At 41.2% G+C, this 18,710-nt stretch overlaps 2 pseudogenes; both read left to right on the forward strand.

The window, feature by feature from the left end:
* Positions 1 to 9,735: 9,735 nt before the first annotated feature.
* LOC138080038 (olfactory receptor 2A7-like) lies at positions 9,736 to 10,675 on the forward strand (annotated as a pseudogene).
* Positions 10,676 to 13,287: 2,612 nt separating this feature from the next.
* LOC138079995 (olfactory receptor 2A1/2A42-like) lies at positions 13,288 to 14,194 on the forward strand (annotated as a pseudogene).
* The last annotated feature ends 4,516 nt before the right edge of the window (positions 14,195 to 18,710 follow it).

Genomic DNA, 18,710 nt, shown 5'->3' on the forward strand with positions numbered 1-18,710 from the left:
CACAGGTAATGACTTAGTTTCATTGCGTGAGACAGGGCTGTGGTCCTAGTGTGATTAGATTGACTAGTTTTCTGTGAGTATGGTTTCAGTGTGTCTGTCCTCTGATACCCTCTTGCAACACCTACCATATTACTTGGATTTCTCATATCTTGAATGTGGGGTAATTCTTCATGGCTGCTCCAGCAACGCGCAGCCACTGCTCCTTACCTTGGATGAGGGGTATCTCCTCAACGCCGCCCCTCCTGACCCTAAACATGGAGTAGCTCCTCTAGCCCTCCTGTGCCCACACAGCCACCGCTCCTTGAACACGGGGTTGCACTTTTAGTTTTATAGAAATTTTGAGTCCTGAACTCAGAGTTCTGTATATTCCCTCATTCCTCCCCAGTTTCTTATATTGTTGATATCTTGCAATGTGTGTGGTGTGTTTTTTTAAACCAATGAGCCAATATTGATACATTATTAACAAAATTTCATAGTTAGAGTGCACTCTTTGGGTTATATATTCCATCAGTTTTGACAAAGGTATCATGTATATACCTTTATATACATATAAAGGTGGACATATATCCACCATTATAACACCATACCGAATAGCTTCACAGCCCTACAGTCTTCTGTGTCTCACCAATGCACCCCACTTTCTCTCCCCAAAACCTCTGACAGCCACTAATCTTTCAAAATCTCCATCAGTTCTGTCACTCAGTTGTGTCCGACTCTTTGTTACCCGGTGGACTGTAGCAAACCAGGCTTCCTTGTCCATCACCAACTCCCAGAGTTGACTCAAACTCATGGGCATTGAGTCAGTGATGCCATCCAGCCATCGCATCCTCTGTCATCCCCTTCTCCTCCTGCCTTCAATCTTTCCCAGCATCAGGGTGTTTTCCAATGACTCAGTTCTTTGCATCAGGTGGACAAAGCATTGGAATTTCAGCTTCAACATTAGTCCTTCCAATGAATACTCAGGACTGATTTCCTTTAGGATAGATTGGTTTGATCTCCTTGCAGTCCAAGAGACTCTCAAGAGTCTTCTCCGACATCACAGTTCAAAAGCATCAGTTCTTCGGTACTCAGCTTTATTTATAGACCAACTCTCACATCCATACATGACTACTGGAAAAACCATAGCTTTGATTAGATGGACCTTTGTTGACAAAGTAATGTCTCTGTTTTTTAATATGCTGTCTAGATCGATCATAGCTTTCCTTCCAAGGAGCAAGCATCTCTTAATTTCATGGCGGCAGTCACCATCTGCAGTGATTTTGAGCCCCCAAAATAAAGTCTCTCACTGATTCCATTGTTTCCCCTTCTGTTAGCCATATCTCCATAGTTTTACCTTTTCCAGAATGTCATATAGTTGAAATCATCCAATGTATATAGCATTTTCAATTTGACTTCTTTTACACAGCAATATTCATTTAAGGTTTCTCCATATTTTGGGGACTTAATAGGCCATTTCTTTTTATCACTGAATAATACCACTGATAAAATAATATTGTCTTGGTGTACAGTTTGTTTATCCATTTACTTGTTGAAGGACATCATTATTACTCCCAAGTTTTGGTAATTGTGAATAATGTTGCTATAAACATTTGTTTGCAGGGTTTATGGGGACATAGTTTTACCTCCTTTGAATGAATGAAAACCAAGTAGGGTGATTGGTAGTTCGTAGAGTAAGAGTATGTTTAGTGTTTTAAGAAACTACTAAACCGTCTTCCAAACTGACTCTACCAGGTTACAGTGAATGAAAATTAATTCCCTTAGTAATGGATAAAGATTCCTTTTGGTCCATATCCTAAACAGTGTTTGATGTTGTCCATGTTTGGATTTTAGCCATTCTACTAGGGCTATAGAGATGTCAGTCTTATTTTAATTTGCATTTCCCTGAAGACATGGATGTGGAATATCATTTCAATGCTTATTTACCATCTGTATATTCTCTTTAAAGGGATGTCTGTTAGGGACTTTGGCCCATTTATAAATTGAGTTGTTCATTTTCTTATTGTGTTTTAGGGCTCTTTGTGTATTTTGGAATCAAGTCATTTTTCCAACATGTGAACAGATTTTCTCATCTTTGGCTCAACATTTAATATTTTTTCACAATCTCTTTCACAGAGCAAAAGCTTTTTTTTTTTTTAATTTTAATGAAGTGCAGGTTATCAAGTATTTTAATGATGAAGTGCTTTTCATTTTTTAGTTTCACTGTGTTTTCTCAAAGCTATATACAATCAAGTGTTATATACTATGAATTGTGATATTTACCTCATGTTATAGCCTTTGAGATGCTTGAAACATCTTCTTAAAATCTGTGATAACATGTCTTCTCCTGACTTTCATTCATATATTTCCTGCACAGACAGTCAAACACAGGCAATCTCTGTTTTCCTCCAGGGAGAATGTTGAGGAAAATGTTTTCTCTCAGGAAAGGTGTAATAACTAATGGGACCCCTTGGAAAATCTAAATTCTCAAGAGAGTCATAAGAATTGTTTGTTTCTAACTGATGGTAAAATACAAACTTTGGTAGATCGAAAACATTACATTTAGAATGGATAAGCAATTAAGTTCTACTGTATGGCACAAGGAACTGTATTCCAGCCCCAGGGATAAACCATAATGGAAAATAACATTTAAATAAAAGGATTTATGTGTGTGTAACTGAGTCACTTTGCTGTACAACAGAGATTGGCAAAACATTGTAAATCAACTATCAGTTCAGTTCAGTCACTCAGTCATGTCCCACTCTTTGCGACCCCATGAACTGCAGCACACCAGGCCTCCCTGTCCATCACCATCTCCCGGAGTTCACCCAAACTCACATCCATCGAGTCAGTGATGCCATCCAGCCATCTCATCTCTGTCGTCCCCTTTCCTCCTGCCTCCAATCCCACCCAGCATCAGAGTCTTTTCCAATGAGTCAACTATTCCCATGAGGTGGCCAGAGTACTGGAGTTTCAGCTTTAGCATCATTCCTTCCAAAGAACACCCAGGACTGATCTCCTTTAGAATGGATTGGTTGGGTCTCTTTGCAGTTCAAGCCAAATCAACTATACTTCAGTTCGAAGCATGATACAGGATGTTTGGGGCTGGTGCACTGGGATGACCCAGAGGGATGGTATGGGGAACAAGGTGGGAGGGGGTTTCAGGATGGGGAACACGTGTATACCTGTGGCAGATTCATGTTGATGTATCACTAAACCAATACAATATTGTAAAGTAATTAACCTCCAATTAAAATAAATAAATTTGAAAAAATAAAAATAAAAAAAAAGAAACACACTTACAAAAATAAATTTAAAAAAATTTTAAAAAATACAACCTTTGCTCCCAAAAGTGCAGACAGCAACATTTTTATTATTCTCCAACATCATCAGAAAGTGAAGTAAACATTTTTAACCCTGGAGTTTCTCACTACAGAAAGTGAAAGTGAAAGCATTTGTTGCTCAGTCCTGTCCAACTCTTTGTGACCCCATGGCTGATCCAGGGCTATTAGAAGGAACGATCTACCTTCTGTGGGATTGTCTCAAGGTTAAAGCAGACTCTTAAGGTAACAGCCTACCCCTAATGCCATCATGTGTAGCTGAGATCTGTCTGCCCTGAGAGGTGGTTTGGGGTAAGGATTATTGCATTAGGACGAGGGCTATGGTGAGAGGAAAATTATGTCTTGGGTGTCTATCTTTCTGAGCCAGGGTTTGTATTCAGTGCAACTGGATTGGCAAATAAAGATGTTCTCATGGGGAGCTCTTCTTACCTGAACTGTAAACATGACCCTCTTGGACCTGGTTCCCATCTTTCTCCACATCATTTCCAATAATGTGATTAAGGATGGAGGCCAGAGCTGGCACTAATGAAAGGAGACAAAGAAAATGAGAGCCTCCTTGCCCAGGCTGTGACCTCTGCATGTGGCTCTCTGAACTCAGCCACAGAGGGAAAAGATTCTTTTAGGACTATACTAAATACTTTGTACTTTCTTTATAAATGTGATTAAAATATTTGCTACATTCGGCTCAGTTCAGTTCAGTCACTCAGTCCTGTCTGACTCTGCAACCCCACGAACTTCAGCACGCAGGCCTCCTTGTCCATCACCAACTCCTGGAGTTTACTCAGACTCATGCACATTTAGTCAGTGACGCCATCCAACCATCTCATCCTCTGTCGTCCCCTTCTCCTCCACCTTCAATATTTTCCAGCATCATGGTCTTTTCCAATGAGTCAGTTTTTCACATCAGGTGGCCAAAGTATTGGAGTTTCAGCTTCAGCATCACTCCTTCCAATGAATATTTAGGACTAATTCCTTTAGGATTGGCTGGTTGGATCTTCTTGCAGTCCAAGGGACTCTCAAGAATCTTCTCCAACACTACAGTTCAAAAACATCAATTCTTTGGCTTTCAGCTTTCTTTATACTCCAACTCTCACATCCATACGTGACTACTGGAAAAACCATAGCTTTGATTAGATGGGCCTTTGTCAGCAAAGTAATGTCTCTGCTTTTTAATTTTCTGTCTAGGTTGGTTATAACTTTTCTCCAAAGGAGTAATCATCTTTTACTTCTTGGCTGCATGAAATCACTATGTGCAGCGATTTTTGAACCGAAAAAGATAAATTCTCTCACTGTTTCCATCGTTTCCCTATCTATTTGCCATGAAGTGATGGGACCAGATGCTATGATCTTTGTTTTCTGAACATTGAGCTTTAAGCTAAAATATTCACTCTCCTCCTTCACTTTCATCAAGAGGCTCTTTAGTTCTTCTTTGCTTTCTGCCATAAGGGTGGTATCATCTGCATATCTGAGGTTATTGATATTTCTCCTGACAATTGTGATTCCAGCCTGTGCTTCATCCAACCCAGCATTTCTCATGATGTACTCTGCATATAAGTTAAATAAGCAGGGTGACAATATACAACCTTGACATACTCCTTTACCAATTTGAAACCTGTCTGTTGTTCCATGTCCAGTTCTAACTGTTGCTTCCTGACCTGCATATAGATTTCTCAAGAGGTAGGTCAGGTGGTCTGATATTCCCATCTCTTTAAGATTTTTCAACAGTTTGTTGTGATCCAACAGTCAAAGATTGAAATAGTTTAATAAAGCAGAAATAGATGTTTTTCTGGAGGTCTCTTGCTTTTTCCATGATCCAACGGATGTTGGCAATTTGATCTCTGGTTCCTCTGCCTATTCTAAATCTAGCTTGAACATCTGAAACTTCATGGTATACATACTGTTGAAGCCTGGCTTGGAGAATATTGAGCATTACTTTACTAGCATGTGGGATGATGACCATTATATCCACTAATGTGGGCAAGAATCCCTTAGAAGAAATGGAGTAGCCATCATAGTCAATAAAAGAGTTTGAAATGCAGTACTTGGATGCAATCTGGAAAACGACAGAATGATATCTGTTTATTTCTTAGGCACGCCATTCAGTATCACAATAATCCAAGTCTATGCCCTGACCAGCAATGCTGAAGAAGCTTAAGTTGATCGGTTCTATGAAGACCTACAAGACCTTGCAGAACTAACACACACACACACACACAAAGTCCTTTTCGTTATAGCAGACTGGAATGCAAAATTAGGAAGTCAAGAAACACCTGGAATAACAGGCAAATTTGGACTTGGAGTACAGAATGAAGCAGTTCAGTTCAGTCACTCAGTCATGTCCGACTCTTTGCGACCCCATGAATCGCAGCACAGGCCTCCCTGTCCATCACCAACTCCCGGAGTTCACTCAGACTCACGTCCATCGAGTCCGTGATGCCATCCAGCCATCTCATCCTCTGTCGTCCCCTTTCCTCCTGCCCCCAATCCCTCCCAGCATCAGAGTCTGTTCCAATGAGTCAACTCTTCACATCAGGTGGCCAAAGTACTGGAGCTTCAGCTTTAGCATCATTCCTTCCAAAGAACACCCAGGACTGATCTCCTTTAGAATGGACTGGTTGGATCTCCTTGCAGTCCCAGGGACTCTCAACAGTCTTCTCCAACACCACAGTTCAAAAGCATCGATTCTTCGGCACTCAGCCTTCTTCACAGACCTACTCTCACATCCATACATGATCACTGGAAAAACCATAGCGTTGACTAGATGGACCTTAGTCAGCAAAGTAATGTCTCTGCTTTTTAATATGCTGTCTAGGTTGCTCATAACTTTTCTTCCAAGGAGTAAGCATCTTTGAATTTCATGGCTGCAATAAACATCTGCAGTGATTTTGGAGCCCAAAAAGATAAGGTCTGACACTGTTTCCACTGTTTCCCCATCTATTTCCCATGAAGTGATGGGACCAGATGCCATGATCTTCCTTTTCTGAATGTTGAGCTTTAAGCCAACTTTTTCACTCTCCTCTTTCACTTTCATCAGGAGGCTTTTTAGTTCCTCTTCACTTTCTGCCATAAGGGTGGTGTCATCTGCATATCTGAAGTTATTGATATTTCTCCCAGCAATCTTGATTCCAGCTTGTGTTTCTTCCAGCCCAGCGTTTCTCATGATGTACTCTGCATAGACGTTAAATAAGCAGGGTGACATTATACAGCCTTAACGTACTCCTTTTCATATTTGAAACCAGTCTGTTGTTCTATGTCCAGTTCTAACTGTTGCTTTCTGACCTGCATACAGATTTCTCAAGAGGCAGGTTAGGTGGTCTGGTATTCCCATCTCTTTCAGAATTTTCCACAGTTTATTGTAATCCACACAGTCAAAGGCTTTGGCATAGTCAATAAAGCAGAAATAGATGTTTTTCTGGAACTCTGTTGCTTTTTCCATGATCCAGCGGATGTTGGCCATTTGATCTCTGGTTCCTCTGCCTTTTCTAAAACCAGCTTGAACACCAGGGAGTTCACGGTTCACGTATTGCTGAAGCCTGGCTTGGACAATTTTGAGCATTACTTTACTTGCATGTGAAATGAGTGCAATTGTGCAGTAGTTTGAGCATTCATTGGCATTGCCTTTCTTTGGAACTGGAATGAAAACTGACCTTTTCCAGTCCTGTGGTCACTGCTGAGTTTTCCAAATTTGCTGGCATATTGAGTGCAGCACTTTCATAGCATCATCTTTCAGGATTTGAAAGAGCTCAACTGGAATTCCATCACCTCCACTAGCTTTGTTCGTAGTGATGCTTTCTAAGGCCCACTTGACTTCACATTCCAGGATGTCTGGCTCTAGATGAGTGATCACACCATCGTGATTATCTGGGTCATGAAGATCCTTTTTGTACAGTTCTTCTGTGTATTCTTGCCACTTCTTCTTAATATCTTCTCCTTCTGTTAGGTCCATACCATTTCTGTCCTTTATCGAGCCCATCTTTGCATGAAATGTTCCCTTGGTATCTCTAACTTTCTTGAAGAGATCTCTAGTCTTTCCCATTCTGTTGTTTTCCTCTATTTCTTTGCACTGATCACTGAGGAAGGCTTTCTTATCTCTTCTTGGTATTCTTTGGAACTCTGCATTCAGATGCTTATATCTTTCCTTTTCTCCTTTACTTTTCACCTCTCTTCTTTTTGCAACTATTTGTAAGGCCTCCCCAGATGGCCATTTTGCTTTTTTGCATTTCTTTTCCATGGGGATGGTCTTGATCCCTGCGTCCTGTACAGTATCATGAACCTCATTCCATAGTTCATCAGGCACTCTATCTATCAGTTCTAGGCCCTTAAATCTATTTCTCACTTCCACTGTATAATCATAAGGGATTTGATTTAGGTCATACCTGAATGGACTAGTGGTTTTCCCTACTTTCTTCAATTTGAATCTGAATTTGGTAATAAGGAGTTCATGATCTGAGCCACAGTCAGCTCCTGGTCTTGTTTTTGTTGACTGTATAGAGCTTCTCCATCTTTGGCTGCAAAGAATATAATCAATCTGATTTTGGTGTTGACCATCTGGTGATGTCCTGTGTAGAGTCTTCTCTTGTGTTGTTGGAAGAGAGTGTTTGCTATGACCAGTGCATTTTCTTGGCAAAACTCTATTAGTGTTTGCCCTGCTTCATTCCACATTCTAGGTGTTTCTTGACTTCCTACTTTTGCATTCCAGTCCCCTATAATGAAAAGGACATCTTTTTTGGGTGTGTGTTCTAAAAGGTCTTGTAGGTCTTCATAGAACCGTTCAACTTCAGCTTCTTCAGCTTTACTGGTTGGGGCATGGGCTTGGATTACTGTGATATTGAATGTTTTGCCTTGGAATCGAACAGAGATCATTCTGTTGTTTTTGAGACTGCATCCAAGTACTGCATTTTGGACTCTTTTGTTGACCATGATGGCTACTCCATTTCTTCTCAGGGATTCCTGCCCACAGTAGTAGATATAATGGTCATCTGAATTAAATTCACCTAGTCCAGTCCTTTTTAGTTTGCTGATTCCTAGAATGCCGACATTCACTCTTGCCATCTCTTGTTTGACCACTTCCAATTTGCCTTGATTCATGGTCCTGACATTCCAGGTTCCTATGCAATATTGCTCTTTACAGCATCGGACCTTGCTTCTATCACCAGTCTCATCCACAACTGGGTATAGTTTTTGCTTTGGCTCCTTCCCTTCATTCTTTCTGGAGTTATTTCTCCACTGATCTCCAGTAGTGTGTTGGGCACCTACTGACCTGTGGAGTTCCTCTTTCAGTATCCTATCATTTTGCCTTTTCATACTGTTCATGGGGTTCTCCAGGCAAGAATACTGAAGTGGTTTGCCATTCCCTTTTCCCGTGGACCACACTGTGTCAGACCTCTCCACCATGACCCACCCGTCTTGGGTTGCCCCACGGGCATGGCTTAGTTTCTTTGAGTTAGACAAGGCTGTGGTCTTAGTGTGATTAGACTGACTTGTTTTCTGTGAGTATGGTTAAAGTGTGTCTGCCCTCTGATGCCCTCTTGTAACACGTACCATCTTACTTGGATTTCTCTTACCTTGGGCATGGGGTATCTCTTCATGGCTGCTCCAGCAAATTGCAGCCACTGCTCCTTACTTTGGATGAAGGGTATCTCCTCACCGCCAATACTGAGTCCTAATCTAACGAAATTATTGATTTTGTTTTTATGTTTAGATAAACAGAACAGTACAAATCTATTCGGTCATTCATGTAAATATTCATCTGAATATTGGGAAAACCTCAATGTGAAAGAACAGATTGTAGGATGAAAACAGTTTTTACATTTGAACAAGCAATAGATTTTGTGCAATATTAGTTGTGGAGGTAACCACTTAGAGGCATAAGTGAAAAGTGTGTCTCAACAGGCAGGTAAGTGGTTAATTCCTAATGATGTATTTATATAGGAAGATGATATGTCTATCCTTAGTATGTACTGTCCTTGATAAACCCCTCTAACCCAAAATTTGATGTATTGCAGCTTAAGGACATTAGCATGTATATCAGGTAAAGGTCATACTTTCTGGGAAAAAATACAGATAACATTAATATAAGCAAAGAAGAATAGAATTTATTTCAATGATATGAGGTATTTCACTGAATGAAACAAAAACTCTATATTTGATTAACATGTGGCAACATACTTATTTTGAAATTTAGCCTCTTAAAAACTTAACAAGAAAGAAAATATATGTATATATGTGTTTATGTATATGTATGCATTTTAGGATTACCAAATATATTATTTAAAATTTCATTTAAAAACACAAAATATCACTGAAAGTGGTTCTGAATACATTTTTACACCACAGAAAGGTATAAGGTGACATAGCTCTCTTTGCAGAGACTTCTCTTTAACCCTGGACATTACTCAGTTCCTTATGTCGTAGGGCTATGGGAGACAATATGACCTCTGTCACTGAGTTCATCCTACTGGGATTCCCCCTTAACACAAGGACTCAGATGCTCCTCTTTGGGCTCTTCCCCAGTTCTCCCAGTTCTCACCTTGCTGGGGAATGGGGTCATCCTGGGGCTCACCTCACTGGACTCCAGACTGCACACCCCCATGTACTTCTTCCTCTCACACCTGGCCATCACTGACATGGCCTATGCCTGCAGCATGGTGCCCCAGATGCTGGTCAACCTCCTGAGTCCAGCCAAACCCATCTCCTTTGCTGGCTGCATCACACAGACCTTTCTCTTCTTGACATTTGCTGTCACAGAATGTCTTCTCCTGGTGGTGATGTCCTATGATCGGTATGTGGCCATCTGCCACCCCCTCCGGTATTCAGTCATCATGAGCTGGAGAGTCTGCATCATGCTGGTGGTGACCTCCTGGACCACTGGAGTCCTTCTGTCTTTGGTTCATCTAGTGTTACGTATACCCTTACCCTTCTGCATGGCCCAGAAAATCGATCATTTCTTCTGTGAAATCATGGCTGTTCTCAAACTTGCTTGTGCAGACACACACATCAATGAGCTTATGGTACTGGCTGGAGCAGTTCCTGTGCTAGTGGGACCCTTCTCCTCAGTTATAATCTCATATGTGTGCATCTTCCATGCCATCCTTAGGCTCCAGTCGGGGGAAGGGCAAAGCAAAGCCTTCTCCACCTGCTCATCTCACCTCTGTGTGGTCGGACTCTTTTATGGCACAGCCATTGTCATGTATGTTGGACCCAGATATGGGAACCCCAAGGAACAGAAGAAATATCTTCTCCTGTTTCACAGCCTTTTCAACCCCATGCTCAATCCCCTTATCTATACTCTTAAGAATTCAGAAGTTAAGAATGCCATGAAAAGAGTGCTGGGAATAAAGAGTTTTATGAGAAGATGACCGCATCAGTGTTGACAATGACCTAGGAGGATATTATTTCAAAAGCTCTTAAGCCCAACCCCGCATAAGATTATCTGAGATGCTTATTTAAAATAGAGTAAGTCTCCTGACCCACCGTTAGATCACTGATTCAGTAGATGTAGGAAGTATTTTAGAAAACTACACTTTTAAATATTATCATTATCCAAATATTACCAATAGCAATTTGTGATGCTTCTGAATGTCATAGGCCAATATTTGGAAGTCACAGATCTAGAATAACACTCTTTGTAATTTCTTCATCAAGCTATGTTTCAGCCCCATATCTCCCAAAATGTTTTCCTCAAACCCTGCAGTATTTGTCCTTCTCTGTCTCATTTATCTCACTAAGCACAATGCCCTCAAGGACCATTCGTGTCACAAATGGCAGGATTCCTTTTTTGTGTGTGGCTGAACACACATACACTCTCTCTCTCTCTACTTCTTGTCCTCTCGTCAGCTGGTGAATGCTTAGGTGGTTTCCTTTTCTTGACTATTGTGAGTAATGCTGATATGAACATGGGGGTACAGATAATTTTTGAGTTAGTGTTTTTTGTTTCCTTCAGATAAATGCCCAGGAGAAATTCCTAGATCATATGGTAATTCCATTTTTTATTTTCAGGGAAATTTTCTATATTATTTTTCACAGTAACTGTAACAATTTTCACTTCCACCAACAGTGTAAAAGGATCCCTTTTCTTTACATCTTTCTCAACATTTGTCATCTCTTATCATTTTGATCATAACCATTCTATCAGACATGATGCGATATGTCACTGTGATATTGATTTGCATTTGTCTGATATTGAGTGATACTGAGTAACATTTCAGGTCCCTTTGGTTATCTGTATGTATTCTTTGGGAAAATGTCCATTCAGATTCTTTATTCACATTCAGATTGGATTATTGGCAACAAAGGTCCATCTAGTCATGGCTATGGCCTTTCCAGTGGTCATGTATGGTTGTGAGAGTTGGACTATAAGAAAGCTGAGCACCGAAGAATTGATGCTTTTGAACTGTGGTGTTGGAGAAGACTCTTGAGAGTCCCTTGGACTGCAAGGAGATCCAACCAGTCCATCCTAAAGGAGATCAGCCCTGGGTGTTCATTGGAGGGACTGATGTTGAAGCTGAACCTCCAATACTTTGGCCACCTGATGTGAAGAGCTGACTGATTGGAAAAGACCATGATGGTGGGAAAGATTGAAGGCAGGAGGAAAAAGGGACAACAGAGGATGAGATGGTTGGATGGCATCACCGACTCAATGGACATGGGTTTGGGTGGACTCCAGGAGTTGGTGATGGACAGGGAGGCCTGGCGTGCTGCAGTTCATGGGGTCACAAAGAGTTGGACATGACTGAGCAACTGAACTGAACTGATTGGCTTTTTTGCTGCTGAGTTGTATTGGGAATTTTTAATATATATTTTGAATATTAACCCCTTGTTCAATATATATGGTTTGCAAGTATGTTTTCCCATGCCTTATGTTGTCTTTTCATTGTGTTAATCTTTTTATTCCTTTGCTGTGCAGAACCTTTTTAGTTTGAGGTAGTTCCACTTGTTTATTTTTTATTTTGCTTTAGATGTTATGTCAAAAAATTCATTGCCAAGAGCCACGTCAAGGATCATTTATTTTATGTTTCATTTATTTCTTTGTAGTTTCAGTTCTTTTGTTTAAGACTTTAATCCACTGTGTGCTAATTTTTGTGAGTGGAGTAGGATAGGAGTCTACTTTCATTCTTTTATATATGAATATCCAATTTGCACATTTACTGAAGAGACGGTCCTTTCTCCACTGGGTATTCTTGGCTCCCTTGTTAAATACTAGTTGAATATATTTGCAGGGATTTATTTCTGTGCCCGCAATCCTGTTTAATTGGTCTGTGTTTCTGTTTTTAGGCCAGTAATGTATTGTTTTGACTGCTGTAACTTTGTAATATAGCTTGAGATCTAGAAGTAGAAAGCATGAAGCTTTGATCTTCTTTCTCAGGATGGCTAGGCTATTTTGGTATTTTGGTGATTCCTTAAAAATCTAGGAATATTTTTCTAGTTCTGTTAGAAATACCATGGGAATTTTGATAGGGGCTGCATTGAATCCATCTATGGCTTTTGGCAGCATGTACTAATTCTTCCAATCTGTGACCATGGGATTTAAATACCAATTACTTCTGATTCTTTCTACTACCGGGTAGTTCTCCCACTGACTTGGACATAAGCAGCTCTTAGACAATCCATATTTCATGATTATTTTCTCATAATCTGGTTTGATATTTCTTAATTTCAGGACAGTGTCAGTGGCTCTAGGTAAGTCTTTATTGATGACATATTTCTCTTCTGTAAAATTGAATATTAGACTGAGAATTTAGTTTATTGAACACTCAACTTTATTTAGATACGTAAGTCTGTCTTTCTTTTCTTTTTTGCTTCCTTCTTCCTTCCTTTCCCCTTCCTTAACCTTCCTATTCTTTCTTACCTTGTTTATAATTCAGTGAGTTCTTAAAAGATGTTTATTAATTGTTTTCCATATACCAAAATTATATGAAGTATTAAATAAAATAGATGTCATATAGCTGTCTGATTCTCTCTTAATAGTGAAATGGAGAAAAATTAGACAATGGTTACAGAGTTCATCCTCCAGGGATATTGTCTTGGTCCAAGATTCCACTTATTCCTTTTTGGGCTCTTCTCCCTGTTCTATGCCCTCACCCTGCTGGGGAACAGGGTCATCCTGGGGCTCATCTCACTGGACCCCAGACTGCACACCACCATGTTCTTCTTCCTGTCATACCTGGGCATCGCTGACATGGCCTACGCTGGTCAACCTCTGAGTCCAGCCAAGCCCATCTCCTTTGCTGGCTGCATCACAGAGACCTTTCTCTTTCTGAGTTTCGCTCACACTGTGTGTCTGCTCCTGGTGGTGATGTCCTTTGATCGGTATGTGGCCATCTGCCACCCGCTCTGATATTCTGTCATTGTGAGCTGAAGAGTCGGCATCAGCCTGGTGGGGACTTCCTGGGCATGTGGCTCCCTCCTGGCCCTGGTCCATTTGGGTCTCGTCCTGAGGCTGCCCTTCTGTGGACCTCATGAAATCAACCACTTCTTCTGTGAAATCCTGTCTGTCCTCAAGCTGGTCTGTGCTGATACCAGGCTCAACCAACTTGTCCTCTTTGCTGCTTCCGTGTTTGTCTTAGTTGGGCCCCTCTGCCTGGTGCTGGGCTCCTATGCGTGCATCCTGGCCTCCATCCTGAGGATCCAGTCCGCTGAGGGCCGCAGGAAGGCCTTCTCCTCCTGCTCCTCCCACCTCTGTGTGGTCGGGCTCTTCCTTAGAGTGCCATCGTCATGTCCATGGCCCCCAAGTCCCGCCACCTTGAATAGCAGCAGAAGATCCTTTCCTGTTTTATAATCTTTTCAACCACATGCTGAACCTGCTGATCTACAGCCCGAGGAGCAAAGAGGTCAAGGGTGCCCTGAGGAGAGCACTGTTCAAGAAGAGTCATTTCTAACTGGTGACATTTGAATGCAAAAAAAGTTCTCTGCTCTCTTATATGTGCCTTGAAGATAGAAGAATAAGATTTCCCTCTTCCTTTGAAGGAAAAGTTTTAGCTATATTGCTTTCATTGATTTTTCTTTCAGATGTGATTTTATTGTTATTGTTCAGTCACTAAGCATGTCCCATGAATTCCATGAACTGCACTCCAGGCTTCCCTGTCTCTCACTGTCTCCCAGAGTTTGCTCAAACTCATGTCCATTGAGTCAGTGATGCTATCCAACCATCTCATCTTAGGTCACCCACTTCTCCTGTCCTCAGTCTTTCCCAGCATCAGAGTCTTCCAATGAGTCAGCTCTTCACATCAGGTGGCCAAAGTATTGGAGCTTCCACTTCAGCATCAGTCCTTCCAGTCAACATTCAGGGTTGATTTCCTTTGGGATTTACTGGTTTGATCTCCTTGCAGTCCAGGGGACTCTCCAGAGTTTTCTCTAGCAACGCACTTCCAAAGCATCAGTTTTTTGGCACTCACCCTTCTTTATGCTCCAACTCTCATATCAGTACGTGACTATTGGAAAAACCATAGCTTGGATTATACTATGATCTTTTTCTTTGATTGCTCTGAATTTAATATATCTGAAATTAACATTTATTTAAATTGATTTCCTGAGTCTACAAATTTGAATCATCTTTCCACTGCCCTAACTATATTAGCTCATCAATGGAATAGGTCACAAGACTTGGAAGAAAAAACAAAGTTATGAAGGGAGGTGACCTTGAAAGCCTGGATGCACACTTGTCCACTCTCAAAAACTGCACTCCCCCTGTTCAAGAGTCAGTCAGAGATGTCTAGCTAGTTGTGCTCCATAATGTTGAACAATCTCATATGAAAATTGTTGAGTCATATTAGGGAGCAGGCTTATTGAAGGAACATAATTAATACAAGGTATTTTGGAGATCCAAACTAGTCAATCCAAAAGGAATTGGACTGCAAGGAGATCCAACTAGTCAATCCTAAAGGAAATCAGTCCTGAATATTCATTGGAAGGACTGATGCTGAAGCTAAAACTCCAATACTTTGGCTACCTGATGTGAAGAACTGACTCCTTGGGAAAGACCCTGATGCTGGGAAGTATTGAAGGCAGGAGAAAGGGACAAGAGAGGATAAGATGGTTGGATCGCATCACCTACGTGATGGACATGAGTTTGAGCAAGCCCTGGGAGTTGGTGATGGACAGGGAAGCCTGGCGTGCTTCAGTCCATAGGGCTGCAAAAAAGTCAAACACGACTGAGCGACTAAACTAAACTGAACTGATTTTGGAGAAAGCAGGAAAGATAAAGGAAAAGCTTGCTGATGGGGTGGAAATAGCATGTTGTTTACAGCTCTGGGGGTAAACTGGTTAGCTCATGGCTGCTAAAAGAATAAAACTAGGCAGATAATGGGTACAACCAAATAATTTCTGTTGTCTTTTAGATTCCCAGAAAATTTTATGGGTTGAATGTAAGTTATGTAGATGTACAGACTGTCTCTGAATATTATTTTCTAGTGTCTTTTCAACAGTAATTTCATAGGAAATTTTACCTGATGGTATAAGTGGCTAGCATGGTATGACTGGCTCTTCTGCCTTGTGGTAATTCTGTTTTACAAACCCAATGGTCCCAGTGCAGTCCCATATATGTCAAATGACATAATTTTCTCAGGGTGTTACTTTTACATCCACTTTATAACTTGCCCTGAGACAAGGATGGCCACTTTCCTCCAGACTCTTCCTCAGTTTCACAGTAACAGTGAACAGAAGGCTTGTTCAGTAAAATAAGGGTGTGTCCTTCATTTGGGCTTTAATAAGTTCTCAACCCTACGCTTAATTACTATGTGTGGGCAACAGCACTTACTGAATGTAGAAACAAAGTGGATTTTTACAAGAGTTAAGGCTCGAATTGACCGCTCAGTGCTGCACATTTCATGCTCATATCGACCATTTACATGGACCATCCCGCTCAGTCATCATAACATATCCCAGAAGAGGGTCCTATTATCAGTTTGTTTTATGTATGCATGTGCCAGAAAAACAGTGTCAGACTTTTACCTGGACAGTCTGACTCCCAAGCCTTGTGTACTTAATCATAACAATGTCATAGCTCAATATCATTGTAATTCAGTAAAGAAGAAGTCTAAGATATCCCAAGGAAGAATATGTTAACTGAAGGAGTATCTCTGCGCTGTCTCATGTATGCAAAGTGAGCTGCTCTTTGCTCTCTGAGGCCTGGAAGAGACTGTTTATGAGAGGTCGGTTGTCCTGGACGGTAAAACCTATGGACAGAGTTGCAAGAGTTATGGGACTTCTAGAGGAATACAGACCATGAAGAAGGTGAGAATTAAGTCTACTCTCACTGAGACTGGTGATTTAGTTCAGCTAAGATCAGAAGTCATTACAAAGACATCAACACCCTCTGTCTTTCTCTCTCTGTATCTCCATCTCTGATTTTGTCTCTCTGTTTCTCTCACTGTAAGCCAGGCACTGCACTTTACAAGAATTATTTCATTTCATCCTCAAAATAGCCCTTCGAGGCAAGAGACAATCCCTACTTTACACATAAGGAAATGGAAGCAAAGGGATTGAGTAACTCACCTTGTTCACAGAGAATGACAATCCAGTTCATTGTACTAAGGCAGTCTGATTCTTGACCCTATAATCATTACCATTGGGTAATGGCCTCTTTAGAGCAGATCTATGGGTAAAAATCATGGGGATCGAGAGGCTGAAACAAATCAAATGACTCAGACCAGTGAGGGCATTGGGATTTAGAAAGAAAGGACTTTCATTTGCTAAAGAAAGCACCTCGACTCCAAAGTGAGATGTGAACAGTGGGTGTAGTAACAAGGAAGAAGTGTGGCTCCAAGGGTCAGAGATGGAGGTGGTTCTCTGGAAATGAGCTGGGAAGTGAAAGAGAACCAGTGGAAGGGAAGACTGATGCCACAGTTTCTCACTGGTTCCTCACCAGAAGAGAACAGGCAGAATGGATGTTTGACATTATTTTGTCTAAAAAGTTCCCTTTCCCAAGATAAATGTCCCTTTTGTTTATTTTTTTATTTTGCTTTTATTTCAATTACTCCAGAAGGGGGGTCAAAGAATATCTTACTGCAGTTAATGTCAAAGAGTGTTCTGCCTATATTTTCCCCTGAGTTTTATAGCTTCTGGCCTTTCATTTAGGTCTTTAATCCATTCTGAGTTCATTTTTGTGTATGGTGTTAGGCAGTGTTCTAATTTCATTCTTTGTGTGAGCTGCAAGTTTCCCCAACACCACTTATTAAAGAGACCATCTTTTCTTCATTGTATATTCCTGTCTCCTTTGTCAAAGATAAGGAGCCCTTCGGTGTGTGGGTTTACCTCTGGGCTCTCTGTCTTATTCCCTTGGTCTGTGTTTCTGATCTTGTGCCAGGACCATGCTGTCTAGATTACTGTGGCCTTGCAGTCTAGTTTGGAATCAGGAAGGTGATTCCTCACACTCTATTTTCCTTTCTCACGATTGCTTTGGCTAGTCAGTCTTTTGTGTTTTCATACAAGTTGTAAAATTTCTTGATCCAGTTCTGAGGAAAATGCCATCGGTAATTTGACAGGGATTTCGTTGAATCTGAAATTGAAATAGACGACAGCTTAGATCAAGAGAAAGTTGGAGGTGGTTCCAGTATTTTACTGGTCTTGCTGTTCATAGCGATGGTTTTGCTTAGTGTGGGAGGAACTGCGTTATACTGCACTTTTGGTGACATGGAGTCACCCGTTTGTACAGACTTTGCAGACGACATGGACTTCTATTACACTAAGTTACTACAGGGAATAGCGGAACTTAAACACTGGATCTCCCTCTCCTAGCAGGCGTTCAGGAGGGACAGGCATGCTGGCAGTGAGCATCACAGAGTGAAACTTTCTAAGCAGCTTTTATTTCAGGAGCTCTGTAACATGCGCCGCCCCTGCCTCCCACGCCGTCTCCCCACAGAGGAACAACAAACATCAGAAACAGCAACTGTAAATGGCAATCCAGAGGAGCTCTCAGAATAATCACATAATGAAGCGATATTGATCCGAGCACTGTGGATGGAGGGAATGGCCTTTGGACAGCATGTCCACCTCCTCCTCGCTGCTTCCTAGAGTAATGAGCTACACTGAGCAGAATTAGATAGGGCAGTGTTGGAGCCAAACACTTTTTGGCTACCTTCAAGTTAATGGTTAACTTCCCAGGTGGCTCAGATGGTAAAGCATCTGCTTACAATGCGGGAGACCTGGGTTCAATCCCTGGGTCGGGAAGATCTCCTGGAGAAGGAAATGGCAACCCACTCCAGTACCCTTGCCTGGAAAATCCGATGGACGGAGAAGCCTGGTAGGCTACAGTCCATGGGGTCACAAAGAGTCGGACACGACTGAGTGACTTCACTTCACTTCATTGAATTTGAGGATTATTTTGTGTAGTATAGTCATTTTAACAATATTAATTCTTCCAATCCAAGAACCTGATCTCTCTCTCCATCTGTTTGT

This window comes from Capricornis sumatraensis, chromosome 5 (genome assembly GCF_032405125.1).
Source record: "Capricornis sumatraensis isolate serow.1 chromosome 5, serow.2, whole genome shotgun sequence".
Lineage (NCBI taxonomy): Eukaryota > Metazoa > Chordata > Mammalia > Artiodactyla > Bovidae > Capricornis > Capricornis sumatraensis.